This window comes from Dendrobates tinctorius, unplaced genomic scaffold, assembly GCF_039654945.1.
Source record: "Dendrobates tinctorius isolate UK_male_01 unplaced genomic scaffold, ASM3965494v1 ptg000008l, whole genome shotgun sequence".
NCBI lineage: Eukaryota > Metazoa > Chordata > Amphibia > Anura > Dendrobatidae > Dendrobates > Dendrobates tinctorius.
In genome coordinates, this window is record NW_027361676.1 from 10,440,864 (window position 1) to 10,461,785 (window position 20,922).

Genomic DNA, 20,922 nt, shown 5'->3' on the forward strand with positions numbered 1-20,922 from the left:
CCGGTGGTGATACGGAATGTATGTATCAAATGATTTGTAATGTTCTTTATTTTTTATCTTTTATTTTTCATCTTTTATGTATTTTTTTTGTGTAACTTTTTATTCAATTTAAATTTGATTATTCTAATGAATGTGTTTTGTCTAGGTTCCACAACGGGATGAAGACGTCTACCTGGATAATGAGCAGCTCATCAGCCTGGTCCAGGAGCGTGCCACGTTGTGGGACAGCCGTGACCGGCTGTACAAGGACAATGTGGTGACCCGGTGGCTATGGAATGAGGTGGCTGCAGCGATGATGGATGGCTGGGACAGCGCCACAGCATCCTCCAAAAAGGCGTTTAGTAAGTATTTCCCTGCTCTGTATTGTGCCGCAGTGACTGTTGTCCTTGATGGCACTGTTGGGTTTCGTGCTAGATATATTCTAGCAGGAAACCCAACAGTGTCATCGGGCTCTACAGTGACTGCTTTGAGTATTGTATTGTTGTATTGTGCCGCAGTGTCTGTTGTCCTTGATGGCACTGTTGGGTTTCGTGCTAGATATATTCTAGCAGGAAACCCAACAGTGTCATCGGGCTCTACAGTGACTGCTTTGAGTATTGTATTGTTGTATTGTGCCGCAATGACTGTTGTCCTTAATGGCACTGTTGGGTTTCGTGCTAGATATATTCTAGTACGAAACCCAACAGTGTCATCGGGCTCTACAGTGACTGCTATGAGTATTGTATTGTTGTATTGTGCCGCAGTGACTGTTGTCCTTGATGGCACTGTTGGGTTTCGTGCTAGATATATTCTAGCAGGAAACCCAACAGTGTCATCGGGCTCTACAGTGACTGCTTTGAGTATTGTATTGCTGTATTGTGCCGCAGTGACTGTTGTCCTTGATGGCACTGTTTTTTTTTTCCCAACAGTGGACAAAGTCCGAACACGTTGGCGTTCGATCAAGGACCGCTTCAACAGTGATGTTCGTGCTGAGGGCCATGTTCGCAGTGGATCTGCGTCAAGGACCAGAACTAGGTACCGTCACTATCACGCGTTGCAGTTCCTAAGACCGGTCCCTGCCATGAGATCGTAAGTATTATAAATTTTGGGTTTTTATTTTTATTAATCTGTGTTTTTCTAATCCACAGCTGATGCTTCTTGTAAAGGCATGGTAGTAATGATTTTCCTTTCTTCCACAGCACCTGGAGCAGCACCCTGCAACCTGGCCCTGGAGTGCTCCTTCCTCAGACATCCTCTGACCCGTCCCAGCCATCCGACAGCCAGGAAGCACCTTGCAGGTCAGCCACACACACAGCTGGTGACCAGGAAGCTGGGCCATCAGGTGTTCCCCTGTCCCAGGTCTCTGCCACTGGTTATGCGGGCACTACCCGCCAGCGGCAGAGGGCCTTGGACAGGAATGTCTTGCCCGAGTTTATGCATTTGAGCGAGGCCTTTAATGCCAGCCTCAAGTCGCTGTCCGACAGAGTTGAAAGCGGTTTTGCACTCATGGAACGTGGTTTTAACCACTTTGAACACCGCTTCAATTCTGTCGAACAGTGCCTTCACCGTCTGGAGGCCGACCTCAACAGACCAGCGCACCATTTTTTTTAGTAAGATTGAAAAGGGCATGGCGGAACACCTTAGTCCTGAGCAACAGCTGAATGTGCTGCAGGCCTGCAACAATGCTTTCTTGCAGGGTATGCAGCATAATCGGTATGGTCAGCAGTCAGTGGTGTCATTTCCACCTGTGCCACCATTGACTCGCTTCACCTCACTACCGACTTGTGCTGCATACCACTGCACGGACACCTCTATTCAAAGCCAGGACACCCACCGTTACACCACCACAAGTCTGAGTGCAGCTGGTCACTTCACCAACACCACCATGTCAAGCGCTGCTCCTGTCTGGAGCACCACCGCCACCCCCATGCATGTGTGGAGCTCAGCCACCACTAGGCAAACGTGGAACAGCCCTGCCGCTACAACAACATGTAGTAGCCCTGCCACCACCACTCCACAAACCTGGACCATCACAGCCGCCACCAGTCCTCCTGCAAGGACGAGCAATGCCAAACAAGAGCATCAGCAGCAGCCACAGCAGCAACAGCCACCGCAGCAGCAGCCACAGCAGCAGCAGCAGCCACAGCAGCAACAGACACCACAGCAGCAGCCACAGCATCAGCAGCAGCCACAGCAGCAACAGCCACTGCAGCAGCAGCCACAGCAGCAGCAGCCATCTCAGCAGCAGCCACAGCAGCAGCAGCCACAACAGCAGACGGGGGACCTCCATTCAATATTTGCCCCAAGTTCAAGGCGAAATCAATCAAGGCGGGCATTGGGCCCAAGTAGGTCCAGGCAGACAAGCCTACGGCGACATGCAATTAGAACAAATGTACCTGAAACGATTTCCTCTCCTCCAAGTGTTCCTAGTTTAATTCCCTTAACTGGACTACCTTCCCCCACAAGTTTTGTTGTCCCTTCCCCTCAAACACTGTCTTCACCTGCAAGTGTTGCATCTTCCCTGCACACCCCCAAATTGCAACTATCTGCCCCCAAACGCCGAAAAAAATAATTTTTTTTTTATTTTTGTGGTTATAAATAAATTTACATTTGTGGTTCACCATTACAAAGTTTGATTAATGTTTTTTGCGCCGCTCACACACACTGATGAGTAAATACACGTAATATGTTAAAAACCAAGGCCTAGTATAGTAATATGACTATACTAGGCCTTTGTATTTAACATACAAAGGCCTAGTATAGTCATATGTGAAATAACAAGGCCTAGTATAATAAATACCAAGGCCTAGTATAATCATGTGTTAAATACTAAGGCCTAGCATAGTCATATGACTATACTAGGCCTTTGCAAAGGCCTAGTATAGTCATATTACTATACTAGGCCTTTGTATTTAACATATCATAGAATCATAGAATCATAGAATCGTAGAGTTGGAAGGGACCTCCTGGGCCATCTGGTCCAACCCCCTGCTCAAAGAAGGATTCGCTAAATCATCCCAGTCAGATGACTGTCCAGCCTCTGTTTGAAGACTTCCATTGAATGAGAACTCACCACTTCTCGTGGCAGCTTGTTCCATTCATTGATCACTCTAACTGTCAAAAAGTTTTTTCTAATATCTAATCTGTGTCTCCTCTCATTCAGTTTCATCCCATTGCTTCTAGTCTTTCCTTGTGCAAATGAGAATAAAGTTGATCCTTCTACAATGTGACAGCCCTTTAGATATTTGTAGGCAGCTATTAAGTCTCCTCTCAGTCTTCTCTTTTGCAAACTAAACATTCCCAAATCCTGCAACCTTTCCTCATAAGACAGGGTTTGCAGACCGGTCACCATTCTGGTTGCTCTTTTCTGAACTTGCTCCAGTTTGTTGATGTCTTTTTTAAAATGTGGTGCCCAAAACTGGACACAATATTCCAGATGAGGTCTGACCAAAGAGGAGTAGAGGGAAATAATGACTTCACGTGATCTAGACTGTATGCTTCTGTTAATACATCCTAGAATTGCATTTGCCTTTTTTGCTGCTGCATCACACTGTTGACTCATATTCAGTCTGTGATCTATTAGTATACCCAAGTCTTTTTCACATGTGCTGTTGCTTAGCCCTATTCCTCCCATTCTGTATATGCTTTTTTCATTTTTATTGCCCAGATGTAGTACTTTGCATTTTTCCTTGTTAAAAACCATTCTGTTAGTTGCTGCCCACTTCTCCAGTTTATTTATATCTTTTTGAATCCTCTCTCTGTTCTCTAGTATTAGCTATCCCTCCTAGCTTTGTGTCATCAGCAAATTTAATCAGTTTACCCTCAATTCCTTCATCTAAATCGTTGATAAAGATGTTGAACAATACAGGGCCCAGGACAGAGCCCTGTGTACCCCACTTGAGACATTCTTCCAACTGGATGTGCAGCCATTTACGACCACTCTTAGGGTCCGATCACTAAGCCAGTTATGAATCCACCTAACAGTTGCCTTGTCCATTCCATACTTAGTCATTTTTTCAATAAGGATTGTATGAGATACTTTGTCAAATGCTTTGCTGAAGTCAAGATATACTATATCTACAGCATTTCCTTGATCCACCCAATCAGTGATTCCATCATAGAAGGAAATTAAGTTAGTCTGACATGACTTATTAGTTACAAACCCATGCTGACTCTGTTTAATCACTTCATTCTTATCCAGGTACTGACATACAAAATAATTTGTTCAAAGATCTTTCCTGGTATAGAAGTCAGACTCACCGGCCTATAGTTGCCTGGGTCCACCTTCTTCCCTTTTTTGAAGATAGGAACAACATTTGTTCTTCTCCAGTCTTCTGGGACTTCTCCTGTTCTCCAAGAATTTTCAAAGCTTATGGAGAGGGGTTCAAAAATTTCTTCTGCTATCTCCTTCAGTACTCTGGGGTGTAATTCATCTGGACCTGGAGACTTGAATTCATTTAGGTTAGCTAAGTGTTTCCTCACTATCTTTCTGTTTATAGATATCCTGGATTCTTCTATTCCCTTAATAGGACAGTGAAGAACAGTTGATGTTACATTTCCTTTCTGAGAGAAAACAGATGCAAAATAGGAATTTAAAAGTTCGGCCTTCTCAACATCCTGTCTTACCATTTCATAATTTTCATCCTGTAAAAATCCTATAGCATCTTTGACTTTCTTTTACTTTTGACATATCCCCAAAATCCTTTATTATTGCTTTTGACATCTCTTGCAAGCCTCAATTCATTGTCAGCTTTAGATAATCGGATTTGTGCCCTGCAGATTCTGCAGACAGCATTATATTCTTCTTTAGATATGCCTCCCTCTTTCCATTTTACAAAAATTTTTTTCTTCCTTTTTAGCATGTGCTTAAGTTCTGTGTTCATCCATCCTGGCTTCCTTAAATGCTTCCTATTCTACCCTCTTTTCGGAATTGTTAACAATTGTGCTTTGAGAATTTCATTTTTCAAGATTTCCCATCCTTCCTGGACATTTTTGTCTTTAAGGATATCCAGCCATTGGATCCCACCAATTCTCTTTCTGAATCCCTTAAAATCTGCCTTTCTGAAAAATAACCTTGACGTCTGAGTCTTCACAGGTCTTCCTCCTCTAGTTAGCCAAAATTCTAAAATAGCATGGTCGCTACCTCCTAGGGTCCCAGCCACTTTTACCTCCTCAACCATTTCCTCCCTGTTTATAAGGATTAGATCCAAGGTAGCAGTTCCGCTTGTTTTCTCCCCTACCTTTTGGAAGATAAAGTTGTCAGCAAGAGAGGATAAGAATTTCCTTGACCTGTTAGTTTTGCCTGAGAGAGATTCCCAACAAATGTCTGGATAGTTGAAATCTCCCATGACAACTATGTCATATTTTTTGGAGAACTTGGCCATTTGATGCATAAAGAGTTCATCCATATCTTCAGCTTGCACAGGCGGCCTGTAGTAAATGCCTACAATGGTGTCCTTTCCATTGTTCTGTCCTTGTATTCTTACCCAAACAGTTTCCACAGAACTCCTAGTCTCTGAAGCTTCAATCTCTGTGCAGATATACGTGTTTCTAACATACAATGCGACACCTCCTCCTCGTTTATCAAGTCTGTTTCTTGCAAATAAGTTGTATCCTTCTAGTCTTGTATTCCAATCATGTGTATCGTCCCACCAAGTCTCAGTGATTCCAATGACATCATATTTCTTTTCCTGTGTTAGTAGTTCCAATTCTCCTTGTTTGTTGCCCATGCTTTGTGCATTAGTATAGAAACATTTTAGTTTGTGATTGGTTTCTCTTTCTCCAATATTTTTATTAATTAGATTCTTTTGTCTTTGTTCTTCCTTTCCACTTCTAATAGCAGAGTTCTCAATAGCATTTGTCAGGTGTTGGGCTTTTTCTGGTCTTTTGCTTCCCTTCCCATGTTGTTCTAGTTTAAAGCTCTCCTTACAAGTGTAGCAAGGCGACTTCCAAATACATGTTTTCCAGTCTTCATAAGGTGCACCCCATCTCTAGCAAGTAGTCCATCATAAAGGTAATTCACTCCGTGATCCATAAATCCAAATTGTTGCTGACGGCACCATCGACGTAGCCAGTTGTTCACCTGCAGAATCTTATTCCACCTCCTTCTTCCATGGCCATCCACTGGGAGGATGGAAGAGAAGACCACCTGCGCTCCCAGTTCTTTCACTTTCTTGCCTAAGTCTTCAAAGTCTCTGCAGATGGTTTCCAGGTCGTTTCTTGCGTTGTCATTTGTCCCCACATGTAGTAGCAGGAATGGGTAGTCATCTGTAGGTCTGAAGAGTCCTGATATCCTGTCAGACACATCTTTAATTTTTGCACCTGGAAGACAGCACATTTCTCTTGAAGTTATATCCGGTCTGCAGATAGCGGCCTCTGTTCCTCTCAACAGGGAATCCCCCATGACCACCACTCTCCGTTTCTTATTCACAACATTTTTCTTTCTCCATCCAGGAGGACTCTGAGGGCGTACAAGGTTGCTGTTTGTGGGCAAGGTCTTATCCTGATGTATTTCTTCATCGTTTTCCTGCGTGAGAGCCTGGTACTGGTTCCTGAGAAGTATGGGTGCTGACTGCCTCCTGATCCTCCTGCTTCTCTGGGTCACATGTTTCCATTCCTCTGTTTCTTCAGGTGCACTTCGAATTTCTTCTCTTTCTGTAACATGAAGAGATAATTCTGCTCTGTCTAAGAACTCTTCACCTTCCTTAATGATCTTCAACGTAGCTAACCTCTCTTCGAGATTTTGCAACTTTTCCTCCAACAGGGACACAAGCTTGCATTTGTGGCATGTGAAGTTTGGCTTTTCCACTGGTAAGTCTGTGAACATGTAGCAAGAAATGCAGCTCACCAGATGGCTCCTGGCCTCTTCCATATTGAGATTTCTTAAAAACGATGAAAGATGAGACTCTTCACTTATCCCAGAAGGCACTGGGAATATGCAAATGATCTCCTCAAGGCTCTTCAAAGGCAAAGGCCTAGTATAGTCATATGTGAAATAACAAGGCCTAGTATAATAAATACCAAGGCCTAGTATAATCATGTGTTAAATACCAAGGCCTAGCATAGTCATATGACTATACTAGGCATTTGTATTTAACACATGTTAAATACCAAGGCCTAGTATAGTCATATTTGAAATACCACGGCCTAGTATAGTCATACCAAGGCCTAGTGTAATAACTCGAGTTTTACCAACTAGGATCTGGTTTCCTGAAAAAACAACTGGTGAAACTTGTCTAAAAAATAAGTTTCTTTCTAAAAAAATAAGTTTCTTTCTACACTACCACAATTTTAGTTAATGTTAAATAAAAGTTGGAATTGAGCTGATTACATTCATCCACTCAATGCTGACTTTTATTCCCCATTGACTTTCATTGGGGTCGGGTTTTGAACAAATCACATACTTTTTTTCACACTAGTTGGACAATTTTCTTTTGAAAAAATTTGGTTTCCTGATTCATGGCCTGGTTAATACACATCAGATTTAACATGCAGCTTTGCTTACGTTCCAATATATTTCACGCAGACTAGCAATGCTGCATTTTAACTCATATGTGTATTTACCTGCTCAGGTGTGAGAACATCAAAAAATTCACAGTTATACATGGGAAGTTTTTTATTTAATTGGAGTTTAAAAAATATAGTGCACTCAGTAATGGTATCAAATAAGGTTTTTTATTACCATAAACAAACAAAAACATTATTACAACATTTCATCTTGCCAGTGCACCCGTCCTACATCAGAAATAAAGTAGGCCGCAAACTGGTCCCTCATTTGGCCAACTTCAACGGATGACCTGAGAGGGTGCTGAGTGAATTCAGGCAATGGGATAGGAGCATCATCGTCCAGTTCAAAGGTCGGGTGCTCTTTAGCCATCACAAAATTATGTAGAACCACACAGGCCTTCACCACCTCATCGACTGTTTCAAGTTTAAGATTAATGGCTGTGCCGAGAATTCGCCATCTGGAGACAAGAATCCCAAAAGCACACTCGACAGTTCTTCTGGCCCTGGTCAGCCTGTAATTAAATATTTTTTTGGTGTGGTCCAAGTCCCGGCTGGAGTAGGGTTTCAGTAAGTTTGCGCACATTTGAAAAGCCTCATCGCAAACCATTACAAAGGGCAGTGGCGGAGCTTCGGTGTGAGGAAGAGGCCGTGGCATAGGGAAATTAAATTGGTTGCCATACAACCTCCGGCCCATGTCTGAGTTTTGAAAAGCCTGTGAGTCATTACCACGGCCAAATGCTCCAATGTCCACTGCTACAAACATACATCCGGCATCCGCAATGGCCATGAGTACTATTGAAAAGTACTTTTTGTAATTATAGTACTTAGATCCTGTTCTTTTGGGTTTGATGATCTGTATGTGTTTACCATCAAGAGCTCCCAAACAGTTGGGGAAATTGCATACTGTCCAAAATTTGTCAGCAATTTCCATCCACTTTTCAGCGGTGGGCAGGGGCATAAATTCTGGACAAAGAACATTCCAGAGAGCCCGGCAGGTGTCCGCAACAATTCCAGACAAGGTAGAGATTCCAATACGGTACTGGAAGTGTAGTGAAGATAGGGTTTCTCCAGTCGCCAGGAATCTGTGAACAGAGAAAGAAGTAAAATTAATATTTATGTATATTATTTTAAAAAACTATCAAATAAAATATTAGTACATTCACGAAAACTAATTACCCAAGGTTTTGAATACCAAATTTAAAAAAAACCCATCAGATGGCACCCCTTGGTTTTTAAATATTACGTACCGTAATGTCACCAGTAGCCGTTCCTCAGGAGGAATTGCACGACGGAGCTGTGTGTCCTGTCTCCGGATGGATTGTTTGACACGAGCAAGCAAATCCCTGAAGCTTTCTTGGGACATCCGGATATAATCTGTAAATTTCTCCGGGTTTGCCTGTAGCTCACTGTAGAGGGTGTGGTATGCCCCATGGCTCTCCCGGAGTTCAACAATCGGATGTATCCACATACGCCGCCGCTGCCGTCTTCGCTGCCTCTCTCTCTTCCTTTGTTCATGGCAAGCAACTGCATACGCCTGAGCCATCGCGATGTCCAAATCCAAGTTGAAGTGAAAACTCTTCCAGCGCAGATCCATGGTGACACGAGAAGAATCAAGCAAATCGGAAGAATACTGTAGACAGGGTCTATATATTAACATACCACACCGACATTGACGTCCCATTGGTCTTGTGTGTTGTTGAATGTTTTTTTTTTTCTTTTTTGGGGGTTGTCCAAAAATCTGTAAAAAAACGCAAACGCACAAAAAACGCATACAAACGCACAAAAACGCTGCGTTTTTTTCCTGCATGCGCTTAAAAATGCTTGAAAAAAACGCAGCGTTTGTATGCATTTGTATGCGTTTTTTCTATGCTTTTTTTGCGCTAAAAACGCGCTGCAAGAAAAAGCAAGTGTGAAATTAGCCTTAGCATGGTGGGATAAAGGGGGATCAAGGTGAGCATTAAGTGATCCAGACTCTTAGCTGGTTAGACTGAACTGTGTAGAAGACTGGGTGGTGCTGCCAAGCAGGATGGAAGTATTATCTGCTATCCAACCGACAACCTGTTCACACTCATGTGGCTTCAGAAGTGGTGTAATATGCCTCCCTGCAAAGTAGGACAGGAACCTACATGTCATGGATGGGAGTGTGTCATGTGCTCCAGCAATAAGCATAATCGCACCTGCTCCACGTTCTTGGTGTGTGCATGCACCACCACTTCACCATCACCACACAACTTACTCATTTTGTAACTTTCTAGATGTCTTGAAACCAAGTTTATTTTTAATGAAAAAAAATTGGTGCGTTATATACCACCAAAATGTAACACAAAGAATGTAATAGACTATGGATTACTAATTGAATCCAGAAATAAATTTAAACTTTTTTGGAGTGTTACATACCCCCGAAATTCAATAGAAAGCATGCAATACTCTATGGATGACTAATTGAATCAAGAAAAGCTTTGAATGGAGTGTTATATACTACCGAAATGGTAAATAAAAAAACCTCAATCCTCTGTATCTATACTAATTGAACATAGAAAAAATATTCAACTCTTTTTTAGAGTGTTATATTATTATTACTACGCTTTACTTAAATAGCACTATCATATTTCGCAGCACTTTACATACAGCACACCCCTGCACCAGAATGAATGACTGAGCTGTCACTCACTGTGCCCATGACACCCTGGAGGGAGATATTTTGACAAATGGGATATGGATAATGGTTGCATTAAGTAAAAATAGTGTCAGGACATATTGTGCTGAGACCCACGGATATCGCTTAGTGAATCCCATTGTAGGTATTACCTATGCATGCTTCATAGAGTATACAGGTTGTCATGCCGTTCTGACATACTCACCCGGCCTCCGCTCCCACGCCGTCTCTGCATACTCACCTGGCCATCGCTCCCACGCCGCAGCCCCTCGCCGCCCGACAGCCACGGCGGTCACCTCTGCAATGTGCATGTGCCATAGGCCACGGCCGCTCCTCCCTTCTGCTATGCCCTGACCCGGAAGCATCCCCTGACCAATAACAGACCAGACAGGAGCATATCAGGCCGCTTCTCCCTGAGGGAGGTGCCTGATCGTTGTGTTTCCTAGCACACTGGGCCTCGTTTCTTCATTTGCTCTCTGCAGTCTCGCAGTCCCGTTCTCGTGAGCTCCCTGCAGCAGCCTAGCAGTCTGGCTATCCGTGTTCCCTGCTGTACTCCAGTCCTGCCTCCGGTGTTCCTGTTCCCTCCTGCTCCAGTCCTGCCGTCCTACTCCAGTCCTGCCTCCGGTGCTCCTGCTCCAGTCCTGCCGTCCTACTCCAGTCCTGCCTCCGGTGTTCCTGTTCCATCCTGCTCCCGTCCTGCCGTCCTACTACAGTCCTGCCTCCAGTGTTCCTGTTCCATCCTGCTCCAGTCCTTCCGTCCTACTTCAGTCCTGCCTCCGGTGTTCCTGTTCCATCCTGCTCCAGTCCTTCCGTCCTACTCCAGTCCTGCCTTCGGTGTTCCAGTTCCATCCTGCTCCAGTCCTTCCGTCCTCCTCGAATCCTGTCTCCTGTGTTCCTGCTCCAGCCATCCCTCCACGTTCCAGTCTACTGTCTTACTCTATTCCTGTCTCCTGTGTTCCAGCTCTGTCCTGTCATCTACACTTAAGTCCCTCCACGTTCCAGTCTACAGTCTTACTCCACTCCTGTCTCCTTTGTTCCAGCTCTGTTCTGTCATCTACACTTCAGTCCCACACTCCTACTCCAGTCCCTCCTGAGCCGCCCCTCTCGGTACCGGCTACCGTGGTACTCAAACCACTGGGCCTGCTCCTAACGGTCCCTGTATAGGGGTCGGTTCCACCTGGCAGCTCGCTCGGGGCCCCTCGGTGCCACAGCCCAGAGGGTCCACTCCTGGGGATTCCGGCTCCAGACCAGCCATGCTAACAAAGGTGTAATGCTTGCACCCTGACTGGGTGGTGCGAGCGAGGATTGCGGTCCCACTGTGCCACAAACCAGGCTACCCTGGAGGGGTGTGACTAAGCAGCTACCTTGGTGTTCACAGGAGTCTCTAGTGGTGAGGTCAGGCTTGTGCTGCAGGTAGCTGCCAGGTACTACTTCAGGGAGGATGGGAACGACTGGAAGTCTGGCGGGCATGACTGTTACTCTGGCAGGCAGGTGTCATGATCCAGGTCAGATCTGACATAGTAAATGCACAAAGTAACCTTTTTTTCCCTTGGCTGTGTGCCAAAGATGGTTTTGCCCCCGGTGGCCATTAGGGTCATTGCACTGTGGTGATTTCAGTTGTAGTTTCCCCCCCGGTGGCCATTAGGGTCATTGCACTTTGGTTACCTTAGTTTGTGCACATAATTATGTAACAGGTGTGATAGCTCTATAAGAGAGTATCAGGTGTGTTATTCACTATTTTTGATAAGGTATTCATTTGCAAGCAAGCCTGGGTGAAGGATGGAGCTAAAGGAGAGTCACGGGCAGCTCAGTGAGCTTCCTGGAGTATCAGCTATGGTGTCTGCAAGGTGGGCTGGCATGGCGTGGTGGAGTCGCAGTTATGGTGTCAGCAAGGAGTTCATGCATGGATTGGTGGCGTGGCAGCTATGGTGTAGAGCTGCACTCAAAATGCTGGACGTTGTTGCTGAGAGCTGAACTCAAGCATGCTGGACTTTTTGGCAGAAAATCTGGACTCATTTGCGGGACTCTGTTTCTGGACAGCTGCATGCAGGTGTGGACTCTGTTTGCTCCAAGGCTGCACTATGGTGCTGAGAAGATCCGTTTCTGGACAGTACACCCAGATGTCAGACACGGTGGAGGAAAAGATGCACGCAGGTGGTGGGCTCTGTTGCTGGGAGCGTAAGCAAGAGAGAAAAGCTAAGTGGTGTTCCCCTGTTTTGTCATTTTTCCTTATGTGTGTTTAGTGCAGTGGTGGGATTAGTTTCCGCACCAACCAATTCCCTAGTGAGGGTTTAGGTGCATAGCGAGTCAGGGTTTGGTTCCTGATCGGCGCCCAGTGCGGAACCGGCCTAGGGAACGTTAGGAGTGTGGAGACACTGACTCAGGGTCATGCAGGAGGTCTCCACGTCCCCGTTTCCCTATCGCAGGGCCACCATTGTTATTGTTACCCAGGTTTTCCCTATTCTCTTTGTCTTATTGTATTAGTTACCGGCCTGCGGGCCGCGTCACATAGGACAATTACACGTGCTGCGTCCTGTTGTATCAGTTACCGGCCTTCTGGCTGTGTCACTCAGGACGGGGCATGTTACATTAGGCAGGCACGGCTTGCACTCTGGCAGACAGGCAAAGGGTAGGATAAGAGAACATGCAGGAAACAGTTCAGACTGGAGGGACCGGAAATGTAGAACGCGGGATGGGAGCAGAGCCGCAGGGTGCGGAGCAAGGAGCAGAGCAGAGCTGCAGGGTGAGGAGTAAAGAGCAGAGCCGTTGCATGCAGAGCAAAGAACAGAGCAGAGCTGCAGGGTGTGGAGCAAAGAGCAGAGCAGAGCCACAGTGTGCAGAGCAAAGAGCAGAGCCGCAGGGTGTGGAGCAAAGAGCAGAGCTGCAGGGTGCGGAGCAAAGAGCAGAGCAAAGAGCAGAGCTGCAGGGTGTGGAGCAAAGAGCAGAGACACAGGGTGTGGAGCAAAGAGCAGAATAGAGCCACAGCGTGCAGAGCAAAGAGCAGAGCAGAGCCACAGGGTGTGGAGCAAAGAGCAGAACAAGGCTACACAAAGCTGAGTAGGAAGGGAAACAGACAAGGACACAAACAGGTACAAGAAATTGACTTAGTACAGACAGGGACAGACATGGGAACAAGCTCAAGACAAGGGATTCAGACCTGAGTATGCAGCCCCAGGGAGGCAGAACACAAGACACAATGAGCACAGAAATGGGTCTGCGTATGCAGCCCCCAGAGAGGCAGAAAACAGGACAGCACCTGGAAACTCAGCAGGAAGGTACTGACTGACATATTTTTTTGCTCAGGCATCTCCCTATGGGTGGAGATGCCTTAAGAACCTGATACCTCTTGGCAGTAGGCTGGAGCCAAATTAGGGGCATGCACTCTGTCTCTATAAGACTCAGGAAGTGCTGCCACTCTAAGCATACTGCCAGGAAGTATGCAGCAAGCAAGGACATGAGGCCCACAGCATGGAGCAGGAAGAGGACAGAACTCACAGCATAACCCGGAGTGGTAAGTAAGATGGTGTATCTGCCTGATGGGAGATTGAAAGCCATGCAGTGATGCCGGCAGGGACGTTACAACAGGAACCTGTGGTTTCTATGCAAGATTGGACTGAAGGATTCACCTTTGTGTAATCACTGCAAAACACAGAGTGTTAACTTGATCAACTTGATGTGGTTATACCTTAAGCTAGGGAGGTTCTCAAAAGAAATAAGAAACCTAATTAATTTAGTTTAAAGATTAACATTTACATGGCTTCCTTTATTTGGATATGTATGACATCTCTCCACCTCAGAATTCCAAAAGACAGCAGTAGCCCATATGTTGTCTTAGCTTCAAAACTTATAGCTCAAAATTGGATACAAGAGATATCGATATCACCTAGCCATAGAGAATTTATTAACAACGATCCTCTTGATCTGACTAAAGAAAAAAAACACCACTTAGATAAGAAGGAGGTAAATAATGATGCTGAATGAGGCGATCCTTTACTATCATGAGTCCTCTGGAAAGTGTCATGTTCTTCTCCCAATAAGTTCAGAAAGTCTCTTGGTGTTCATCTAAATGAGACTGAAAGGCATTTAAATAGATAGTATTTATGATTTTTAGATTTTCTAATGTAAAAATTTTATAAAAGCACTTGATTTAAAATTATATTCCCTGATAATATTGGGCATCTCTTCTTAGAATTCTAGATTGGGTTGTTGCTCTGTTATTCCTCCTAGAAGCAGGGTCAGTCTGGCCTGGCAGGGTAGCGGGGAAATGCCCGGTGGGCCCTGATGAAAGGGAAAATAGGTCGCTGGGGCCCTTTAAAAATGCGACCCTTTTAAAAGCGCGGGTCCTTTAAAAGCACGTCCCAGACTTTGCAGAGTCGTGCGCGTGCGTACCAGCCTCTATCTGATGCAACGGCGGGTGACCCTGGCTGGCTCCCACTGGCTCCACTCCACAGATAAGGAAGGACCTACCATTCTTTATGAGTGGTGACACGCCCGGTGCTCTCCTTTCCCGCTCTGTTGCTGGCTGTCTGGCTGGATAATAGCGTGACGCCTCTGCTCTCCTGACTGCTCCCAGCCTCCCACTCTGTACTGCTGGCTCTGGTTGTGTGGTGAGTAGTGTAAACTGTGTCCTGTCCGTGACCTCAGGCTCTCTCAGTCTCAGCTCTGCTCTGCTGGCTCCCGCTGTCCTGCCGGCTGTGTGGTGTGATGAGTGAGTGTGACACAGTCTCACTCTCTTCTCTCTAGGCTCCCTCTGTCTTGCGGCCTGCCCTGTATACCATGGGGCTGTGCAGTATACCATGGGGCAGTGCTGTATACCATGGGGCAGTGCTGTATACCATGTGGTGCTGTATGCCATGGGGCTGTGCTGTATTTATACCAGGGGCTGTGCTGTATTTATACCATGTGGTTCTGTGCTGTATACCATGGGGCAGTGCTGTATACCATGTGGGGCTGTATACCATGGGGCAGTGCTGTATACCAAGGGGCAGTGCTGTATACCATTTGGTGCTGTGCTGTATGCCATGTGTGGCTGTGTTATATACTATGTGGTGCTGTGCTATATACCATGTGGTGCTTTGCTATATATGATGTGGGGCTGTGCTATATACGATGTGGGGCTGTGCTGTATACCATGTGGGACTGTGCTGTATACCATGTGGGGCTGTGCTGTATACCATGCAGGGCTGTGTTACATACCATGTGAGGCTGTGCTTTATACCATGCATGCTGCACTATTTACCATGAAGCTGTGCTGTATACCATGTGGGGCTGTGCTATATATCATGTGGGCTGTGCTATATTCCATGGTGCTGTGCTATATACCATGGGGGGCTGTGTTATATACCATGTGGGGCTGTGTTATATACCATGAGGGGCTGTGTTATATACCATGTGGGGCTGTGTTATATACTATCCAGCTGTGCTATATACTATGCAGCTGTGTTGTATACCTTGTGGCTGTGCTATATACTATGTGGTTGTGTTATATACCATGGGGGTACAATATATTCTATGGGGGAGGCTGCTACATTACTGTATTTACTGTATATTCTATGGGGAGCTGGGCTGTATTATATTCTATTCAAGGCTACATTATATTCTATGGGGTGCTGTTTTATAGTTATTATATTCTATGGAGGGTGATTGCATCATACTCTATGAGGGGGCAATGTTATACTATATGAGGAGGCTACATTGTATTGTATGGGGGCTTCATTATACTTTATGAGGGGGCTACATTATATTCTATTGGGGCAGCATTATACTATGAGGAGGGCTACATTGTATTCTATGGAGGGGCTACATTATACTATATAAGGGACTGCATTATGTTCTATGCAGGGGCTGCATTATACTATATGAGGGGGGTTACATTATATTCTGTGGGGTGGCTGCATTATGCTCTAAGGGGTGGCTGTGTTATACTATAAGAGGGGGACTGCATTATGTTCTATGGGGGTTAAATTATATTCTGTGGGGTGGCTGCATTATACTATAAGAGGGGGCTGTATTATATTCTGTGGGGGTTACATTATCTTTTATGGCGGGGCTGCATCATACTCTGCGGGGTGGCTGCATTATACTATATGTGGGCTGCATTATACTGTATTGAGGACTATGGGGAATACATTATACCATATGAAGAACTATGGGGTTCATTATACTATGGGAAGTGAATTGTACTACATGGATGACTGGCAGTGTATTATACTATATGGAGCACTATGAGGAGTGTGTTATACTAAATGGAGGACTGAGCAGTGTATTTTAATATATGGAGGGCTATGAGGAGTGCTTGGTTTCAACAGCCATTCTGTGCTGACAGAGAGCCTTTAAAGAGGTGTCCAATACACTTGAAGGATTTCACTCTGACTCATAACATTGTATATGTACCCAGTACTATATATCAGTATAATGTCAGCACGATCCTCCTCCAGAGCGGGTCCACTGTGGGATACAAGCAGTGGGAATCCCACAGTGGACTCGCTAGTGTGAAGCTAATCTAAAGGTGGTATCCAGGGATTCTGTTACAGGGAATCTGTCACTGATTTCATGGTGTCCTAACTAAGGGTAACAAACTAGTGACAGATCCCCATTGCAGAATGCTGGGTCACTCAGTTGTACCAAAATCTTGTATTGGAAGCTCCAGCACATAACCATAAGTCCTGAATATTCATGAGTTCCTGACTTTCTCTGCCCCTGCTGCTAATTCAGTTAAACAAAAAAAAAAAGAAAGAAGCTGTAAATCAGCGGCCGGGTGTAGAGAAAGCCGAGAGCTCACGAACATCCGCACTCATCATTTTCTGCTGCCAGAAATGTATTTTCCTAATGAGTTATATTACAAATATGTTTTACATCCCTGTCCTTATTTATATAAAAAATGTTTATGGAAGCTGTAGAGTGGGTCTCTAGAGTTAATTCCCCTGGTGAACCCCAGGGACCCCAGTCCGACCCTGCCTGGAAGTATATGAAAAATTTAAAATTTAGATGTTAAGATATTCCTGGTCTATCCCTGCAGTTTCTGAATTATTGGTTAGGCAATGTCTTGGTAAATTAAAAATATAAGAGTTGCAGCATTACAATGTATGTAGTATATGTAATAGATATTTTGTTATTTATTTTATAGAGAATTATAGGGTTTTGAAGTGAGAAAATGTGATGCTTTTGTCATGTCATTTAAACTGTGAGAAATTGATATATCACTACCCAGGAAATGAGAATAACTTTCTCCAGCTTAAGTGCTAGATCAAAGTGAGAAATAATATATAAAAGTGTTAAAATCTAACAAATGTGGTTTCACCAGCAATTGTGGATTGAACATATTTTCAGACTGTTTTATAGATTGTTTTGTCATTTCGTTAAATAGAATTGAGAGAAAAATATTGTCTAACAATAGTCAAGTATTTATTAAATAATAGTGTTGAGCATTGAGGGTATCGGCCGATATTCGCTGTATTGGAGTTCCGATACCGAGTTCCGATATTTTTACAATATTGTATATCGGAATTGGAAGTTCCCATAATGCAATGAGCCAGTTGTGCTAGCCATGTTAACTAATAGCATGGCTGTGATTGGCTGCTGAAATGATGTCATCATGATGCGCGGTCTGTGCGGGCCTGTCGGGGGTCTGTAAGGGCCTGCTGGGGGTCTGTGCGGGCCTGCTGGGGGTCTGTGTGGGCTGCCGGGGGTCTGTGTAGGCCTGCCGGGGGTCTGTGCGGGCTGCCGGGGGTCTGTGTGGGCCTTCTGGGGGTATGTACGGGCTGCCCAGGGTCTGTGCGGGCCTGCCGGGGGTCTGTGTGGGCTGCCCAGGGTCTGTGCGGGCCTGCCGGGGGTCTGTGCGGGCTGTCGAGGGTCTGTGCGGGCCTGCCGGGGGTCTGTACAGGCCTGCCGGGGGTCTGTGCGGGCTGCCGGGGGTCTGTGTGGTCCTGCTGAGGGTTGTGTGTGTGTGCAGGCATTGTCCGATGGGACTACAAGTCCTATTGGGCTATGCCTGTTACAATGACAGTGATTGACACATTAGCCAATGATGGGACAGTAGTAGTCCCATCATCCGGCTAATGTGCTGAATGTAAAAAAAAACATACATACTACATACTACAAACATACTACATACATACTATATATATATACAGCATTCATACAACATACATACATACTACATACATACTTCATATATACTACATTCATACAACATACATGCATACTACAGATATTCTACATTCATACAGCATACATATATACTACATAATACATACATACTACATATATACTACATTCATACAACATACATACTACATACATACTACATTCATACAACATACATACATACTACATATATACTACTTTCATACAACATACATACAAACACACTACATACTACATATATACTACATTCATACAACACACATACATACATACTACATACACACTACATATATACTACATTCATACAACATACATACATACATACATACAACATACTACATACATATTACATATGCAGTTGTGGCCAAAAGAATTGACACCCCTGCAATTCTGTCAGATAATACTCAGTTTCTTCCTGAAAATGATTGCAAACACAAATTCTTTGGTATTATTATCTTCATTTAATTTGTCTTAAATGAAAAAAACACAAAAGAGAATGAAGCAAAATGCAAAACATTGATCACTTAACACAAAACTCCAAAAATGGGCCAGACAAAAGTATTGGCGTCCTCAGCCTAATACTTGGTTGCACAACCTTTAGCCAAAATAACTGCGACCCATATACTTTTGTCTGGCCCATTTTTGGAGTTTTGTGTTAAGTGATCAATGTTTTGCTTTTTGCTTCATTCTCTTTTGTGTTTTTTTCATTTAAGACAAATTAAATGAAGATAATAATACAAAAGAATTTGTGTTTGCAATCATTTTCAGGAAGAAACTGAGTATTATCTGACAGAATTGCAGGGGTGTCAATACTTTTGGCCACAACTGTATACTACATTCATACAACATACATACATACTACATACTACATAATGTGCATACTACATATATACTGCATTCATACAACATACATACATACTACATACTTACTATATTCAAACAACATACATACAACTTGCTACATACATACAACATACATGCAACATACACATTACATACATACTACATGCATACTACATACAATACATACATACAGACATACAGTACATATAACATAGAGTACATACTCACCATCACTTGTCACTTTGATCCCTGAAGCCAGTGTCATCTCTCTGTAAAAAATATTAAAATAACAAACAACCACTATACTCCCTGATCTGCAGAAATCCACGAGTGTCCCATGATGATCTCCTGCAGTGCATCACTGAGAGGTTACTAAAGTTCACTGGTCTCACTTTATGGCAAAAGCTGCGTGGGAACTTTCTCACACAGCAATGCCAAAAGTGAGACTGGGGACTATTTTTTTACAGTGGCGGAGGAATACAGTGCGGAAGGATACCTACCTCCCGGGTCCCCTAGAGAGCAGTCGCATCAGCTGATGCTGCTGTTCTCCACGGGAGATCGTCGTGGGACACTTGTGGATTTCTGCGGATCAGGGAGTATATTGGTTGTTTGTTATTTTAATATTTTTTACAGATGACACTGGCTTCGGGGATCAAAGTGACAAGTGATGGTGAGTATGTACTGTATGTCTATATGTATTAATTGTATGAATGTATGAATGTATTATATGTAGTATGTAGTATGTATGTTGTATGTCTGTAGCAAGTTTTATGTATGTTGTATGTATGTAGTATGCATGTAGTATGTATGTAATATGTATATATGTAGTATGAATGTAGTATGTATGTTGTATGAAAGTAGTATATATGTAGTATGCATGTAGTATGTAGTATGTATGTATGTATGTATGTTGTATGAATGTAGTATATATGTAGTATGTTTGTAGTATGTAGTATGTATGTATGTTGTATGAATGTAGTATATATGTAGTATGTATGTAGTATGTATGTATGTTTTATGAATGTAGTATATATGAAGTATGTATGTAGAATGTATGCTGTATGAATGTAGTATATATGTAGCATGTATGTAGTATGTATGTATGAATGTAGCATATATGTAGTATGTATGTATGTATGTTGTATGAATGCAGTATATATGTAGTATGTATGTAGTATGTATGTATGTATGTTGTATGAATGTAGTATATATGTATTATGTATGGAGTACATAATACATGTATGCTGTATGAATGTAGGATATATGAAGTATGTATGTAGTATGTATGTATGTATGTTGTATGAATGTAGTATATATGTAGTATGTATGAAGTTTGTAGTTTGTATGTATGTATGTTGTATGAATGTAGTATATATGTATGTTGTATGAATGTAGTATATATGAAGTATGTATGTAGTATGTATGTATGTATGTTGTATGAATGTAGTATATATGTAGTATGTATGTATGTATATATGTAGTATGAATGTAGTATATATGTAGTATGTATGTAGTATGTAGTATCTATGTATGTATGTTGTATGAATGTAGTATACACTCACTGGCCACTTTATTAGGTACACCTGTCCAACTGTGTGTTAAGACTTAATTTCTAATCAGCCAATCACATGGCGGCAACTCAGTGCATTTAGGCATGTAGACATGGTCAAGACAATCTCCTGCAGTTCAAACCGAGCATCAGTATGGGGAAGAAAGGTGATTTGAGTGCCTTTGAACGTGGCATGATTGTTGGTGCCAGAAGGGCTGGTCTGAGAATTTCAGAAACTGCTGAT